At 37.7% G+C, this 15,745-nt stretch overlaps 1 pseudogene; it reads right to left on the reverse strand.

Moving 5' to 3' along the window:
- Positions 1–7,611, reverse strand: LOC149163283 (F-box/kelch-repeat protein At5g15710-like; annotated as a pseudogene).
- Positions 7,612–15,745: the final 8,134 nt, after the last annotated feature.

Genomic DNA, 15,745 nt, shown 5'->3' on the forward strand with positions numbered 1-15,745 from the left:
TCACCAAACGTTCATATCAGGCCAGGCCAGGAGACACAGAGTCCCATACCCTTCATCTAGAGTGGGGAGCCAACTCCATGTGTCTTCGTTTAAATAGTAAACAACAAAATTTTTACACTGCTCGTTTGCGAAGCGCACACAATCTTCCACTTCTACGCACTTAATGAAACGATGAGGAATCCGAAGAACTTCCACTTCTTCGCACTGAATGGAACGATGAGGAAACCGAAGAACTTGGTAAATTGATGGAGGCGTCCTTGCAATCTCCTTCCAAGCGGAAAAGTCGTTTCGAAACTCCCAAAAAATTACCTCTACAATCCCTTCGGCTGGGATCGCAGCAAGTACAATCCGCGACCCGCAGATGAGCAGCTTGGGCGAAACGGTGCGCACGCTGTGGGGCCTCGCCCTAATGCTATTACCATCTACTGACGCGGGGAAGGGTGTAAAAGAAGATGTGTCCCCTACCATGCTAAAACCTAAAACACCACCCGTCCAGGCCTGGCGATCGAAGGTCATACAATAGAAGAAGCCACCGCGGAAAGAATCTCCTCTGTTACTCGAGAGATGTTGCTCAAATTCTCGGGCAGGTATTGGATTGCCCCCCATGACTTCTCAGAAGAGTCATAGATTTCCACTTTGTGACAATACACAAATGGAAAATGGTACTCGGAGGAACCCACAACCACCACTTAGTAGGTCTGTTGACTACCCACCTTCCAGCCAACAATGCCTCTGCCTATAACGCTCTCTGTGGATGACATGCGTGGGAGTTGTAAGAACGTTCGAGTGAGAGGATTGCAGACAGTCCCTCTTCCATTAGGGACATTGAGCAAGAAGAAACCTTGGGCAGATCCAACGTACTTCACTTCCATGTGGAGGGAGGCAATTTTTCCACGTGCCTGTCAAGAGAACCTTTACATGGCCGCCTATCTTGCTCGCACAGAAGCAGCCTAAGGTTTTTTTTTATGGGAGGCACCTCCGCCCATTTTTTTAAGTATGAAAAAAGCTTCATATACATATTCTATTGGTAATAGATATACATTAGATTAGTAATAGATATACATGTAGCATATTTTTCAGATGCCATTTTGGGCGAAAAAGAAACAAAATATAGAGCCCATGATATCAATAGTTTACTGTGACTCTGAAGAAACGAGAGTCAAATACATCAAGTCAAAAATAGATAACATAATATGCATGATACAGTTTTGTGTTGATATGACAGAAAGGAGCATATATCAGCAGCAAAAGTCTATGGAGTAGACAAAATACATCAGTTGTAGCTGTATTATTGAGCAGCCATCCTATTGAAAAGAGATAGTCCCCTCTCTAGAGAAAACCTGTAGCATATGAAACCAATCCAGAGAAGAAAAAAGTTTTATAAAAAATAATACAGCTTGGTCAGCAGAGGTATGAAAAAAGGAAAAGACTTTTGTTTTGTAATGACACCATCTAACGAGGAGGCTTAGGAAAGCCCCTCGTAGAGGACACTGTTTTTGCCCAGTGGCCAGGCATACAACTCAAAATTTCCAAAAAGAAAACATTTATGCATCCCTGCAAAACTAACACAGCAATTTTACTAACAGTTTGTCAGCCTTTTTAGGGAACTTTGCTGGGTGTTCATTCTCCCGAGGAGAAGTCATGGGAAAATTGTACATTATCAACCTATATAACAGTATTTTACACAAAAAAACTTTGAGAGGCTTGCATAGAAATGGTTAACCTGGGTTTGGAAGGCTCTCCATGTCGTATATGATTTGCTCCCATGTAATCTCTAGATACCAATCGTCATTGCTTCCCTGTAATCCTTTTTTTGATAGTTTGTCTGCATCCTTGTTAAAACGTCTTTCAATGTGTTGGATTGTGTATCTGTCTTGAGCTTTCCATAAAAGTTCGATTCTTTCCATCCATCCTTGTAGTCTGGGATTGTTGATGGATGCTCTCCCCAAGACTTGGTCGATTATGATTTTCGAATCACCGTATATGTAGCTCAGGGTTTCCAAGGAAACTATTGAACCATAGGAGACCCTAGAGAGCCACTTCTTCAGCTTTAGTATTAGTACCAGCACCACAATTCCAATGCATCCTGTATATCAAGTCAACATTTATTTGTTGAGATTTTTCTGTTTTAGTCAAAATAGGAAAAATCCCAGTGTGTGACAACAATAGAAAATCTGTTGCTAGATTATCTCCAGGTTGTTGGGAGAGATTTAATGCATCCTAAATTTGATGTGAGAAGTAGTTAGATTCTCCTTGCTATAAAATAGGTGGTCATACGGATAGCTGGGTGGAGTGTGAGAGAATTGATGTAATCTCCTGTTTATTGATTAATAAGATTGCCGATGCCTTAGTTTGTGTGGACGTAGCCCAGATTGGTTGGGTGAACCACGTTAATTCTTGTGTTTTATGTGCTTGTTGTTTTTGCTGTGTATATGATTTATGTATTGCTGTGCATCTGATCTCCAACAATTGGTATCAGAGCATGTTGGAGGCAAGATTGGACTTGCATACTGGAGGTGGAGCTAAGGTCGTTTATTTGCTGCCTGGAGGTGTTGCCTGGAGGTGATCTAATACCTGGTGCGCTGTGGAGCTGTTCAAACAGCGTGGATCTGCGTATTAATGCTGATGTGGATCATGGAACGTTTGTGGACGGTGTTTCAAAACGGCGTTGATACATATGTTTTGAAACCGGTGCGTATTTCCATTCAAAGACCTGCGTGGGTATGTATTTAAACCAGCGGATATATGTTTTTTATTTTAAACGCAGCGTGGGTATTTTATTGCAATTGGTGCGTGGATATATATTATCAAACGACGTGGTTATATTATAACCTGCGTGAGCATTTGTAATTACGGTGCGGTTTTACGTTTTGAAACCAGCGTGGATATCTATTGAAACTGCGTTTTTGAAACTGCTTTGTTTTGTATGTGTATGGACACCTGCGTTAAAACAGCGTACAGGTGGATATATATGTTATAAACAGCGTGGAAATATCTATTTGAAACAGCGTTGCTATGTATTTAAGTCTGCGTGGATAGATTAAATCCATACGCTGTGTTGATTTTTTAAATATATGCGCTGTTTATATGGTGTTTTGGGATTGGCGCGGGATTGATGAAAACAGTAGCGCCAATATCCTGACATAGCGCGGAATCGAATTATTTAAGTGCGCCAATGCGCCAATGAGTTATTTGGCGCGTATATGAGTGGGATTGTCGCGCCAATTTCATGTTCCTTACACCGTTTTTTAAGGGGCGCGGTTCTTCTGTTGATCAGCAGGCGCCAATTCATCAGCAAGCGCCAATTTTATTTTCATTTTTTTTTTTAAATGAGATTAAATGTAAACTGAGGCACAGGCATTTATTGAGTTTAATTTTTTGTTTTAAAATTGAAATTGGAGATTCTTTGTTTTAGACGAGATGGCGAAAACTCAGAGTGCCCGATTTGAAATCGAGAAATTTAATGGCAAAAATAATTTCGAGATCTGGAAGGTAAAGATGCACGATCTGCTGGTTCAACAAGGTGTGGCGAAAGCACTGTTGGGGAAAAACAAAAGGCCTCCTTCAATGACGGAGGATGAATGGGATGAGATGGACGATAGAGCTCTGAGCGCAATTCGGTTATGTCTGGCGGACGATGTTCTGTTCAACATTGTGTCAGAGAAAACCGCCGCAGGCCTGTGGTCGAAGCTTGAGAAGCTCTATATGACGAAATCTTTGACAAATCGGATTCTCCTGAAATGGCAGCTTTACGGTTTGCGGATGAAAGAAGGTACCTCGATTGCTGATCACCTGAATGTTTTTAATACTTTACTGGTGCAATTAGATAGTCTAGATGTGAAATTTGATTCAGAGGATAAGGCAATAACTCTATTGTGTTCATTGCCCGAATCCTGGGATCACTTTGTTACTTCCATAAGCTTTAGTACATCAGACATCCTTGAGTTTGACGATGTTGTTGGAGCCTTGTTGGCTGAGGAGACGAGGAAGAGGTTGAATGCAGACACCTCTACATCAGAGGTAATGATGGCCAGAGGTCGCTCACGAGAGAGACACTCCGGGGAAAGCATAGCGACTCTCGCTCAAAGTCCAAAGGAAAGAAGCCAAAGGTGAAGTGTTGGCATTGTGGCAAGGCTGGACATCTGAAAAAGGATTGCTGGAAGCGAAAGCAGGCTGCTAAAGAAGGCTCTTCGACAGAAAAGAAGGAAGCCAACACCACAGATACAGGTTCAGTATCTGGTTCAGGTATGAGTGATGAGGTATTGTCTGTTAATGTTTCTAAACATGATCAACATTGGTTGTTAGATTCAGTTGATGATGGAGTCGTGTACATGGGTAATGATGTCACTTGCAGTATTGTTGGAATAGGAAGTGTACAACTACAAATGTTTGATGGCACAACCAAAATGTTAACTGATGTGAGACATGTACCAGATCTAAGAAAAAATCTAATTTCATTAGGAGCACTGGATACGAATGGATATAAAACTGTAATTCAAGGTGGAGTTATGAAAATCTATAAAGGTATCTTACTAGTAATGAAGGCTAAGAAGGTAGGAAATCTTTTTCAATTAGAAGGTAGAACTGGGTCAGATCATGTGTCGGTGTCTGAACAGGACAGTAGTTCCATTCGCCTATGGCATCAAAGGTTGGGCCATATGAGCGAACGAGGGTTGAAAATTTTGGCTGATCGGAAGTTACTTCCAAATCTAAGATCTGGAAAGTTAGATTTCTGTAAACATTGCTTGTTTGGAAAACAAAGTAAACAAAAGTTCAAAACAGGCAAACATACTAGTAAAGGCATACTTGATTATATCCATTAAGATGTGTGGGGTCCAGCTCCTACAACTTCATATGGTGGTTCGTCTTATTTTGTATCATTCATTGATGACTTTTCTAGAAAAGTATGGGTCTACATGTTGAAAAAGAAGTCTGATGTTTTTACAGTTTTCAAGCAGTTTAGAGCATTGGTAGATAACAGCACTGGTAGAACTATAAAATGTTTAAGAACTGACAATGGTGGTGAGTTTTCCTCCAAGGAGTTTGACAGATATTGCAAGGATGCAGGGATCGAGAGACATAATACCACGGTTTATACTCCTCAGCAGAATGGAGTTGCTGAACGCATGAACAGGACTCTTCTAGAGAGAGCAAGGTGTATGCTGAGTAACGCCGGGTTGCAAAAGGAGTTGTGGACAGAAGCAGTGGCAACAACTTGTTATGTGATAAACCGATCTCCATCAACGGCAATAGGCTGCAAGGTTCCGCAAGAGGTATGGAAAGGACACCCTTGTGAATATTCTAAACTCAGAGTGTTTGGCTGTGAAGCATATGCTCTAGTGCCTAAACATGAGCGAACTAAATTAGATCCAAAGTCTAAAAGGTATATCTTTGTTGGGTATGGTGATGGAACAAAGGGATTTAGATTGTGGGATCCTACTACCCGCAAAATCATCATCAACAGAGATGTAAAGTTTGATGAATCCTCTCTTGTACAGTTAGATGTAAATAGTAGATTGAAACAGGATGATGTATCTGATTTCTAGCATATTCAGTTTGATAGCATTTCTAACGATAGTCATGATGACCGTAGTTCAAATTCTAGTCGTGAACAGGTTTCAGAATCAGATTATGAATAGGGTTCAGATGGAGGTCATGAACAGGTCTCAGATGGCGATCATGAAGAAGTTCCTACAGTTGATAGACAGCCAATTGTGGAAGCACCAGAAACATTCTTAAGGATGTCTACAAGGATCCAACGCCCTCCGAGAAGGTATGATGATCATGTTACTTCAGTTGCTTTGATCGCTAATGATGATGAACCTTTGTGTTATCAGGAAGCTGTAGAAGGTTCAAATAGTGACAAGTGGAAAGCAGCCATGAAGGACGAAATGATGGCTTTAAGTAAGAATGGTACATGGGATCTGATCTCCAACATTATTGCAATCCAAAAGCCACAAGCATAGTTGTTTCCTTGCGCTGCTCCATAAAAAAAACTCATAGGATAAGAGAATTGTAAGTCATTTTTCATTTTGGATTCCTCTTTAGAGCATAATGGCTGTACAGAGTAAAAAGAAAGATTTGTGATTATTTTTTCAATAATTATAGAGAAATCTTCTCTACTGTTTTGGAAGATGTTTCTATTCCTCCATTTCCAGATTTCCCAGAAAAGGAAGAGAGGTATAATTCGCCAAGCAGGTTTCTGAGAGCTCCACCATTCCAAGGAGTCTCTAATACAAGAACGCTGAATATAAGGGAAGCCCATGAGGGAAGAAATTTTTTCCCAAACCCAAGTAGTGGGGAGGCATTGTAAAAAAATGTGATCATTTTCTTCTGAGTGGTTTTTGCATATGCAACAAATGCCCGACCCATACCAATTCCTTTTTTGCAAGTTTTCCCAAACAAGATTTCTATTATGGTAAACAAGCCAGCTGAAGATTATAACTTTGTTTGGCGCTTTTGTTTTCTAGAAGGCATAAAGGGTATGATTCTCCTCTTTCCTCACAATTCTTTTTGTTAATGTCTGGTATGCGTCTTCTACAACTATGTTGTCAGAAAGCATTTTCCCCGACCATATTATTTTATCCTGGTTCCCTGATCTACATATGCCCAATTGTTTCATAGATGTGATGATCTGAATCCATTCTTCTTTCAAGTGACCAGTTAATCCCAGTTCATTTGCATTTTTCCAGACAGGGAGATTTCCTTGCCAGTCTTTTATGACTTGGCCCCAGAAAAAGAAACCATGGTCATTTAGGAACTGCGTGAAATTGTTTGAGATGGAGAGTTTCGGTTCAACACCCAGAATTGGGTCAAAACCAATCAGGATATTATTTCCAGTTTGGAATTTCCATGTCAGTAGTTGAATGAAACATTTCTCAATTTTCAGGAAGCTTGACCATATTGCTGAACCTTGTTTTTTTCCAATTGAACCCAAGCGGTACTAGAAAATGAAATCTTTGTTTTTTTTATATTTGTGTTGTATAACCTTACTCCAATTACTTGCTCCAAATAACCCCCTCCAGAGCAACTTGATGAGTAAAGCCTTGCCAAAGCGACAAAGGTCTAAAATTCCCCATCCACCTATGTTTTTTGGGAGAGTTATATTTGAAGGCTTGGTAAGATGGATTTTTTTCCTACTGTGTGCACCCACCTAGATGAAGTTAGCCATGAGACAGTTAATATCATTTAAAATGGAGGAAGGGATATGAAAAAGATGTGCCCAATATACTCCCAGCTGTGTTAGAACGGTTTGTGACAGTGTAGCCCTAACCCTATGGATAGGCATCTAAATTCCCATCCAACAATTCCTTTATAGAACTTTTCAGAGAGCCATTTCCAATCAGATATTCTATAACATGATGGTTTAAGTCCATACCCTAGATACTTCACACCATTGTGCATAGGTTTGGCTACAATTCCCCATAGTTCTTTTATATATGTTATAAATTTAGTGGATGAAAAGAGGGCATTCCACTCCTTGCAAACGGCCCGAGATATGCATAGGGATTCAAGTGGCAGAGACGCCAAAATCTCCTCGTTGGTATCTTCTGGCAATTCACACCACTCGAATACTGCTGCGGCTAAGCACTCCACTTCCACCTCCGCCATTCTGGTCTATCCCACACTCGTTGTTACGCCAATAATACCTTTCGTAAATGTGAAGAACACTCCTTATGCCATTGCTCTGCTTTGACTGTAATCGCCAATCGTTGGATGTTGGAACAATTTACTATTTCTTTTTTTTTTTTTTTCCACTGGAAAAATCGTAATCTTTCATTGATTGGAAAAATTACATGTTGTAGATGCATTTTTCATATGTTGTATGTTCTTCCACCACACATGTGGGTAGCTGTAGATTCTATTACTGTCTATCAAAAAGCAAAAATCATCTCGCAGGATGTTCTGTATTGTCATATATACATATTGCCACGCAGGGCTATCAGTTATAATATTTATCAGCTATATACAGAATTGTTCAAAAAAAAAATCTGTTCATATCAGTTTTCATGGGCTGGCTGCCCTATGATACTGTGCATCTATGTATGGGCGGTGGTAGTACTGATATGCATTTGTACCTCGCTGCTCCTGTATCATCCACTCGCCTCTGGGAAGTGTCGTAGCCTCCTTGGATAGTTGGTCGGCACTGTTGTTGTGTTCCCTGTAGATATGATTGCAAGTGATATCATTAAACTGTTCCTTCAGTAAATTAATTTCATCCAATATGCTGCTGAGTGTGTGTGAATGACAAGCAGAATTATTATTGAACCAATCTATGACAATCTTTGAATCCCCATATATGTTTAGATGCAAGCAATTATGGCTCAATGCAAAATGAAGAAGATGACGGAGGGTGATGAGCTCAGCGAAGTTGTTAGAACCAGCTCCCAAACCCAGCTTTGCTTTATAGAAGTGCTGTTCGTTTATGAAGAGGAGAAAGCCCCCTCCACATCCCTGCTGTTGGGCAGCACCATCGAAATAAGCCCATGGGCTGTTGTGATTGATGTGTGGAGGGTCACGGGGTCGGCGGACCTTTGGCTGCGGAGGCTCAGGAGTTTCATTGTAGGCTGATATGATCTTAGCAATTAGATGCGGCCAGTGAACCAGTTTATCCTCGAAAGTCAAACGGTTTCGGGCCAGCCAGAGGTACCAACAGGTTATGATGGGCAAGCTTTGCAATTTACTATTTCTTTTATATATATATTAAAAAAAAATAACATGAATGAGATTGCACTCAAAGACTTTGTATGAAGACGATTACTATTTCTTTTATATATATTCAAAAAAAAAATATGAATGATTGCACTCAAAACTTTATATGAAATATATATATATTAAAAAATAATAATATGAATGAGATGTCGATTACTGTTTCTTTTATATATATTCAAAAAAATAATAATATAAATGATTGCACTCAAAACTTTGTAGGAAAGAAACGGTGTATAATTTTTTTAAAAAGATAATAAAAATAAAGAATAATATGAAGGAGACTAAATTTAAAGATTTTGTATGAAAGAGATGTTTAAATTTTTTAAAAATATAATAAAAATAAAGAATAATATTGAATATGTTGGCGGTAGGAATTTACAGGGTAGGTTTTTTAGATAGAACAACAAAGGACACTATTGACAAACATATCAAAGATCAATACACCAGTGTTCTTGACATGGTTAAAACACTCAAAGAGGAAAACAATCCACGTCTTGAGTCAATGCGGCCACTTTAGGCAATTTATTTATGTATAAGAAAGAATTTTTTCATAAGCTTCTCTCATGAATGGTCACCTAACAAATGACCCTGCATACTCTTTAAATATAGATTATGGACTAATCAAGTGTTAAGCCACGGATCAAGTGTCGGTAATACCGAGGAGAGCTTGAACCGTCGGATCACTTCATGTCTAGAACATATTGTGACAGTCGAATTGTAAATTACAAAAAGTACATACTAAAGAAACACACTTTACCTAACTATACACTAGACCAAGTTGTACTTAATTATTTCCTATGTGTCGGAATATCCTAACACCCCCCCTTAATAACAACTTGGGATATGATTGAAGGATGTACAAATATGACACAATAGGAGAAGGAAGGAGTCATTAGAGCCTATCTCCCTTTAGTGACAACTTCCTGAACTCCAACCATAAATCGAAGTTTAGTAAACTTCACCTCTGTGAGAGCCTTTATAAAGATGTTTGCGACTTGATCATCGGTTGAACAATATTGCACTCCAAGAACATGGTCATGAATGATCTTTCTGATGAAGTGCTTGTGTAGCTCAATGTGTTTGTTGCGCTAACGTTGGACTGGATATTTTCATAGTTGAATGAGACTTTGATTATGACACCAAAGTGTAGTTTGATATTGCTGCTGAAAACCAAATTTTGACAGGATCTGACGAAGCCACAAGGCTTCCTTACTAGCTTCAACGATGCGACGATACTCTTCTTCTGCTGAAGAAAGAGAAATGACACTTTGTTTTTTGCAAGCCCATGTAATAGGTCCAGAAATAAGAGTGAAGACAACATGCAGTAGACTTCCGATCATCAGGGTCACCAACCCAATTAGAATCAGTGAAACTAACCAATAAAGGAGATGCTTATGCACTATAATGAATCCCAAGCTGAACTGTACCTCGAACCTAACGAAGTATTATTTTAGTTTCTTTCCAATGACTTTCATGTGTGTTTTGCATAAACCGAGCAACAAGGCCAACAACAAATGAAATGCTAGGATGGGTATGGGTCAGATACAAAAATTTTCCAACAAGGTGACGGTATAAGGTAGCATCAACTTCAGGGGAAGTACAAGTGACTGAAAGTTTGGCCCCAGACTGAAAGGGAGAAGGGGATGGCTTACAATCTTCCATGTGAAAGTGGCGTAGAAGATCACATGCATACTTAGACTGGGAAAGGGAAATACCTTCTTTGGATTGCAAAACTTGAAGACCAAAAAAATAATGCAAGTGTCCTAAGTCTGTCATTTCAAAATTCTTTTTAAGGCTGAACTTCACATGGTTTATAAGGCTGGGATCACTACTAGTAAGGATAAGATCATCAACATAAAGAATAAGAATGATAAGAGACTTACCCACTTTCTTGGCGTAGATAGTATTGTGAGAATTTTGGCATACCAAGTCTGAGGGGATTGTTTGAGACCATAAAGGGATTTCTTAAGCTGACATACAAGGTTGGAGTCTGTTTGTATAAAGGCAAGAGGTTGTTCGATATAGATTTCTTCATGCAAGTCTCCATGCAAGAAGGCGTATTTAACATCCATCTGATGGACTTCCCATTTGAAAGCGGCAACAAGGGAAAGAACAAGGCAGATAGAGTTCATTTTGGAAACATGGGAGAAGGTTTCAGTATAGTCAATGCCTTCAACGTGTGAAAAAACTTTAGCAACAAAATGAGCTTTATGTTTATCAACTTCTCCTTCTGATCCAAACTTGGTTCTGTAAACCCATTTGCATCTAACAAGTTTTCGCCCCTTTGGAAGAGGAACACGATCCCATGTATCATTTTCCAATAATGAATGATATTCTTCATTCATAGCTGCGTCCCAATCTAGGTGGCCTGAAGCTTCTGCAAAGGTGTCAGGATCATAATTTCCTGAAGCTTGAGCCAGTAAAGAAGAGCCTCTATCAAATTGAGAATGTGTACAATGCTGATCTGTAGGATCACTTGCAAGAGCACCTACTGCATCCCTAGTAGCGCGAACCCATTTTGGAAGTTGAGGAGCTGAAGGAGGATCCCAAGAAGGTGAGGGAGGATTGGCATCCTCGCTGTCATCATATGAAGAAGGAATATTTTCAGAAATAGAAGGGATAGAGAGAGTTGGCACATCTATCGAACTAGGCTCGCAAGACAATATATTTTCAGCAAACTTTACATCTTTTCTAATGATAAAATTTTTGGATTTCGGTTGAAGAAGTCTATATCCTTTGACATCTTCAGAATATCCAACAAAAATACATTTTTCACTCTTAGGTTCTAAGGCTTTATGTTTCTCATCTGGAATATGGGTCCACGCTTCACTTCCAAAAACACGAAAGTGACTTACATCTGGTTTAATTGAGCTCCATGCTTCTTCTGGAGTGATATTCTTTAAAACCTTAGTAGGAGTGCAATTTACAATGAAATTTGCACAGTTAATTGCTTCTGCCCAAAAATTAGGACTAAGTCCTTTAGATTGAAGCATACAATTAGCCATTTCCTTTAAGGTGTGATTCTTCCTTTCAGCTACACCATTTTGTTGTGGAGTATATGGAACAATATGTTGCAATTGAATTCCATGCTCAGTGCAAAAGTTGATGAATTTGTTGTTAACATATTCTCCACCATTATCAGATCTTAGCTTAAGAATTTGATGTCCAAATTTTTTCTCAACAAAGGCCTTAAAGGCCAAGAACATGTTAAAGACTTCATTCTTGAGTTTTAAGAAGTATACCCAAGTGCATTTGGAGAAATCATCAATGAAAGTTAAGAAATACTTGTAGCCAGAGAATGAAACAACTGGAAGTGGACCACATAAATCACTATGCACAAGCTGTAAAGGGGCTAAGGCATGCCAAGAGGAATGTTTTTCAAAAGTACCCCGATAATGTTTTCCGAGTACACATCCAAAACAAACACCATCTTAACAAGATACCATAAGAAGACCCGTCACCATATTTTCTTTACATAGATTTTGAATGGAGCAATAGTTAAGTGACCAAATCGCTCATGTCAAAGTTTGCTCAATTCATCATTATGAACAACAAATACCAAGGGAAGAGTTGATGACCCAAAGTTGTCAAAACATATGCAACCTTGTAGAATCATTAGCAATGTCAATAACTAAAATTTGTGTAGGATCTCTTAGGTCCTTTATTACAACATCATGAGGTGAAAATTCAACGGTTTTACCTTCACTTGAATGAGTTATCTGATATACATATAGAATGTTGTAGGATAAGGTAGGAACACATAATACATCATTAAATTGACCATTGTCTAGATAAATAGTTCCAGTCCCTACACCACTAAGAGATCTATCATCACCAACATAAATATATTTGGTACTACAATCATTTAAAGAAGAAAACATGGATTTGTTTTTGGCCATGTGATAAGAAGCTCTAGAATCAATGAGCCACTCATGAGAATGAGAAGAAGAAGATACATTTAGTGCATAACCAGACTGAAATGCTTGACAACCACATGCAAAAAGTGTTATTCCTGAAGATGAAGTTGAAGTTGAAGAGTGCTCCAAATGGATGTTATGCTTTTTCATGGCCGTTTCCAAGGCTCCCATCTTCTTAAAGCATTTGAATTCTAAGTGACCATCATGATTACAAAAGTTGCAATTTTTATTAGTCTTACTCCCTTTGTTTTTATTTGCCTTATCATTTTGTTGAATTGATTTTTCATTTTGAGACTGAAATAGCTTAGGACCTTTGTTTGGTTTATGACCATTCTTTTTAGGATGTTGCTTCTTAGGATTTTTTGAATTTGGTTGTTCCTAGGCTACTAAGATTTTCTTAGAAGAATTTCCACTATTAAGAAGATCAAGATGTAAGAGTTTTTCTTGCTCTCTTATTAAAGAATCACAAAAAGCATCAAAAGAGGGGGACTTGTAGTATTGTCTTTGAGAAATAAATGCTTCTCTAGTAGAATGGAAGGTGGAAACAAACATAAAGTAGGCTGGTCCTAACTTAGTAAGAAAGGAATAGATAAGGCTACCATCTTCTTTCTTAACCTTAACACCTTCCAAGAGAAGTCTAAGGGTTTTGAACTTGGACAAAAAAATTTCAAGGGAAGAAAAATTATTGAGGTCCAACGTAAGCAACTCATTTTCGAGTTGATGGGTTCTAATTTCATTTTAATTCCAAAAACTTTATTGAGTTGTTTCAGTGCTTCATCAGAGGTATTAATTTCTGCTATATGGAATATAAGGTTTGGAGAAATAGACATCTTTATCGACCCACAAGCTTGATATTTCTTATTTTCCCATTTGGATTGCTTATCTTCATCTTTAGGTTTAGACTCTTGGCCCGAGGCTACTCTATAAAGACTTTTAATTCTAAGTAAATCCACAATGTAGGATAACCATTGGAAGTAGTTGGTGCTGTTAAGAATAACTAGGCATGGAATTTCCATTTTAAAAGAAAATGAAGTTATAGATGTTGAAACTAAGTGTTCCAATGGAAAAATTTCGAAAAATTAGGCCGATTAAAAAAACGGCTCTGAAAATGGCTTCTGAATGAAGAAGTTATGGCTTTTTGAAGAAAAGTTGTTGAAGATGTCGATGAACTACGTGAACGTTGGGAGGTGAATGACAATATTATATTTAAAAAAAATTATGTGACTCTTATAAATAAGTGAAAGTCACTTTTACAATGGTAGTTTATGAACTATCCACTAAATTGTAACTGAAATAAAAGATAAAAGGATTTTAGAATTATAAGTGGCTCACTTTTTCTAATGGGGGAGAACACTTTTACATAAAGTAACTTTAAAACATAAGTTACATGTTCTTTTAAAAAGTAACTCAACAAAAAGAAAGACTTGAATCCAAAACCTTTATTCTCATAAAGTAACTTTGGACCAAGTGAGCTAGTTTAAAATGTTAGTAATTTTTGGAAAAGAGGAAGGTTGTTATTGTTGTTGTTGTTTTTTTCACTGAAACTTTGGAGTGCGTGCTTACTTGGAAAACTCATTTTTTGCCTACAAAACAAAAAAAACCACACAACCCAAAAAGAACAAGTAAAACTAATTCACGCCTTGCAGCTTAGAGTTAGATTTGACCGAAAAGTAAATATTTCTCTCAATGTTTCTGATTTTCCGAGATCACACTAAAGCGCGGCAGAAAAGAGCATACGCATGAGAAAAATTGCTTCTTTTAGTTTCTGGTTTGCCCAGATTGCATAGATTCGCGGGGCAAAGAAAATACAAAAAAATGAAAGGTATAGATCCAGTAAATAAAAAAACCTTATAGATGACTATAAATCGAAATAAATAGAGAGATAAAGAACTATAACTGCAAATAAAGGTTGTATACCTCCAAATCTTAAAAATGACGTAGCTAGGGCTTCCAGAAACCTTTTCACATGAAACGAAAGGGGTTCCTCACTAGAAGAAATGCTCCTAACGCAATAGAGTAGACCCTCAGCTCGAAAACGGTCAGAAACAATAGATCTAATGACAGTCGAATGCAGTTGTACCGGCTTCGGATTTGGATCAACAATGGATGCGAACTTCAAATAAATCTAATACCATGTAGGAATTTACATGGAAATTTCCTTAGATAGAACACCAAAGGACACCGCTCACAAACAAATCACAGATCAGTACACCAATATTCTTGACGTGGTTAAAACCCTCAAAGAGGGAAACAATCCACGGCCTGAGCCAACACGGCCACTTCAGGCAATTTATTAATGTAAAAGAAAGAAAATTTACATAAGCTTCTCTCATGAACGGTCACCTAACAAATGACCCTCCATGCTCTTTAAATAGAGATCATGGACCAATCGGGTGCTAAGCCACATATCAAGTGTTGGTAATACCGAGGAGAGAATGAACTGTCAGATCACTTTATGTCTAAAACATATTGTGACTGTCAGATTGTAAGTTACAAAAAGTACATACTAAAGAAAAACACTTTACCTAACTATACACTAGACCAAGTTGTACTTAATTATTTCTTATATGTTGGAATATCCTAACATTGACTCATTTTTTTTTTAAACAAGAGGCATATATATAGAACAATATTATAGATCATAAAAGAAAATTAAGTGTAGACAAAAACTTCAATTAAGGTATATTTGTTTTTAAAAATTCTTAAACTATATAAGATGTACACTGTAGTAATAAAATAACATTATTTGTCTATAAATTTTGTCTCACTTCACAATGGAACAAAAAATTCACCAAACTTCCCAACACTTTATTCCTCATTTTCCTTTAGTTTGATTCCTCCCATAGAATTACACAAAAAATATTAGATTAAGATGTCTAAAATGTAAAAAAACTTATAAGATAATTTTTCAAAACTTGAAACTAACCAAACACACTTTAAGCTCTTATTATGTGTAAAATGTTGCATGAAATTTGAATACTTACAAAACTAGGATGTTGATTAAAATAATTAATTTGGTGTGACATAAATTAATATTTCATATATATATATATATATATATATATAAAGTAAATTGAAGTCATACTTAAAGACATTTTTGTGTGAGTTAAATTTTC

This window comes from Pinus tabuliformis, chromosome 5_1, assembly GCF_031772625.1.
Source record: "Pinus tabuliformis cultivar Carrire ecotype Pingquan chromosome 5_1, CPIR1, whole genome shotgun sequence".
NCBI lineage: Eukaryota > Viridiplantae > Streptophyta > Pinopsida > Pinales > Pinaceae > Pinus > Pinus tabuliformis.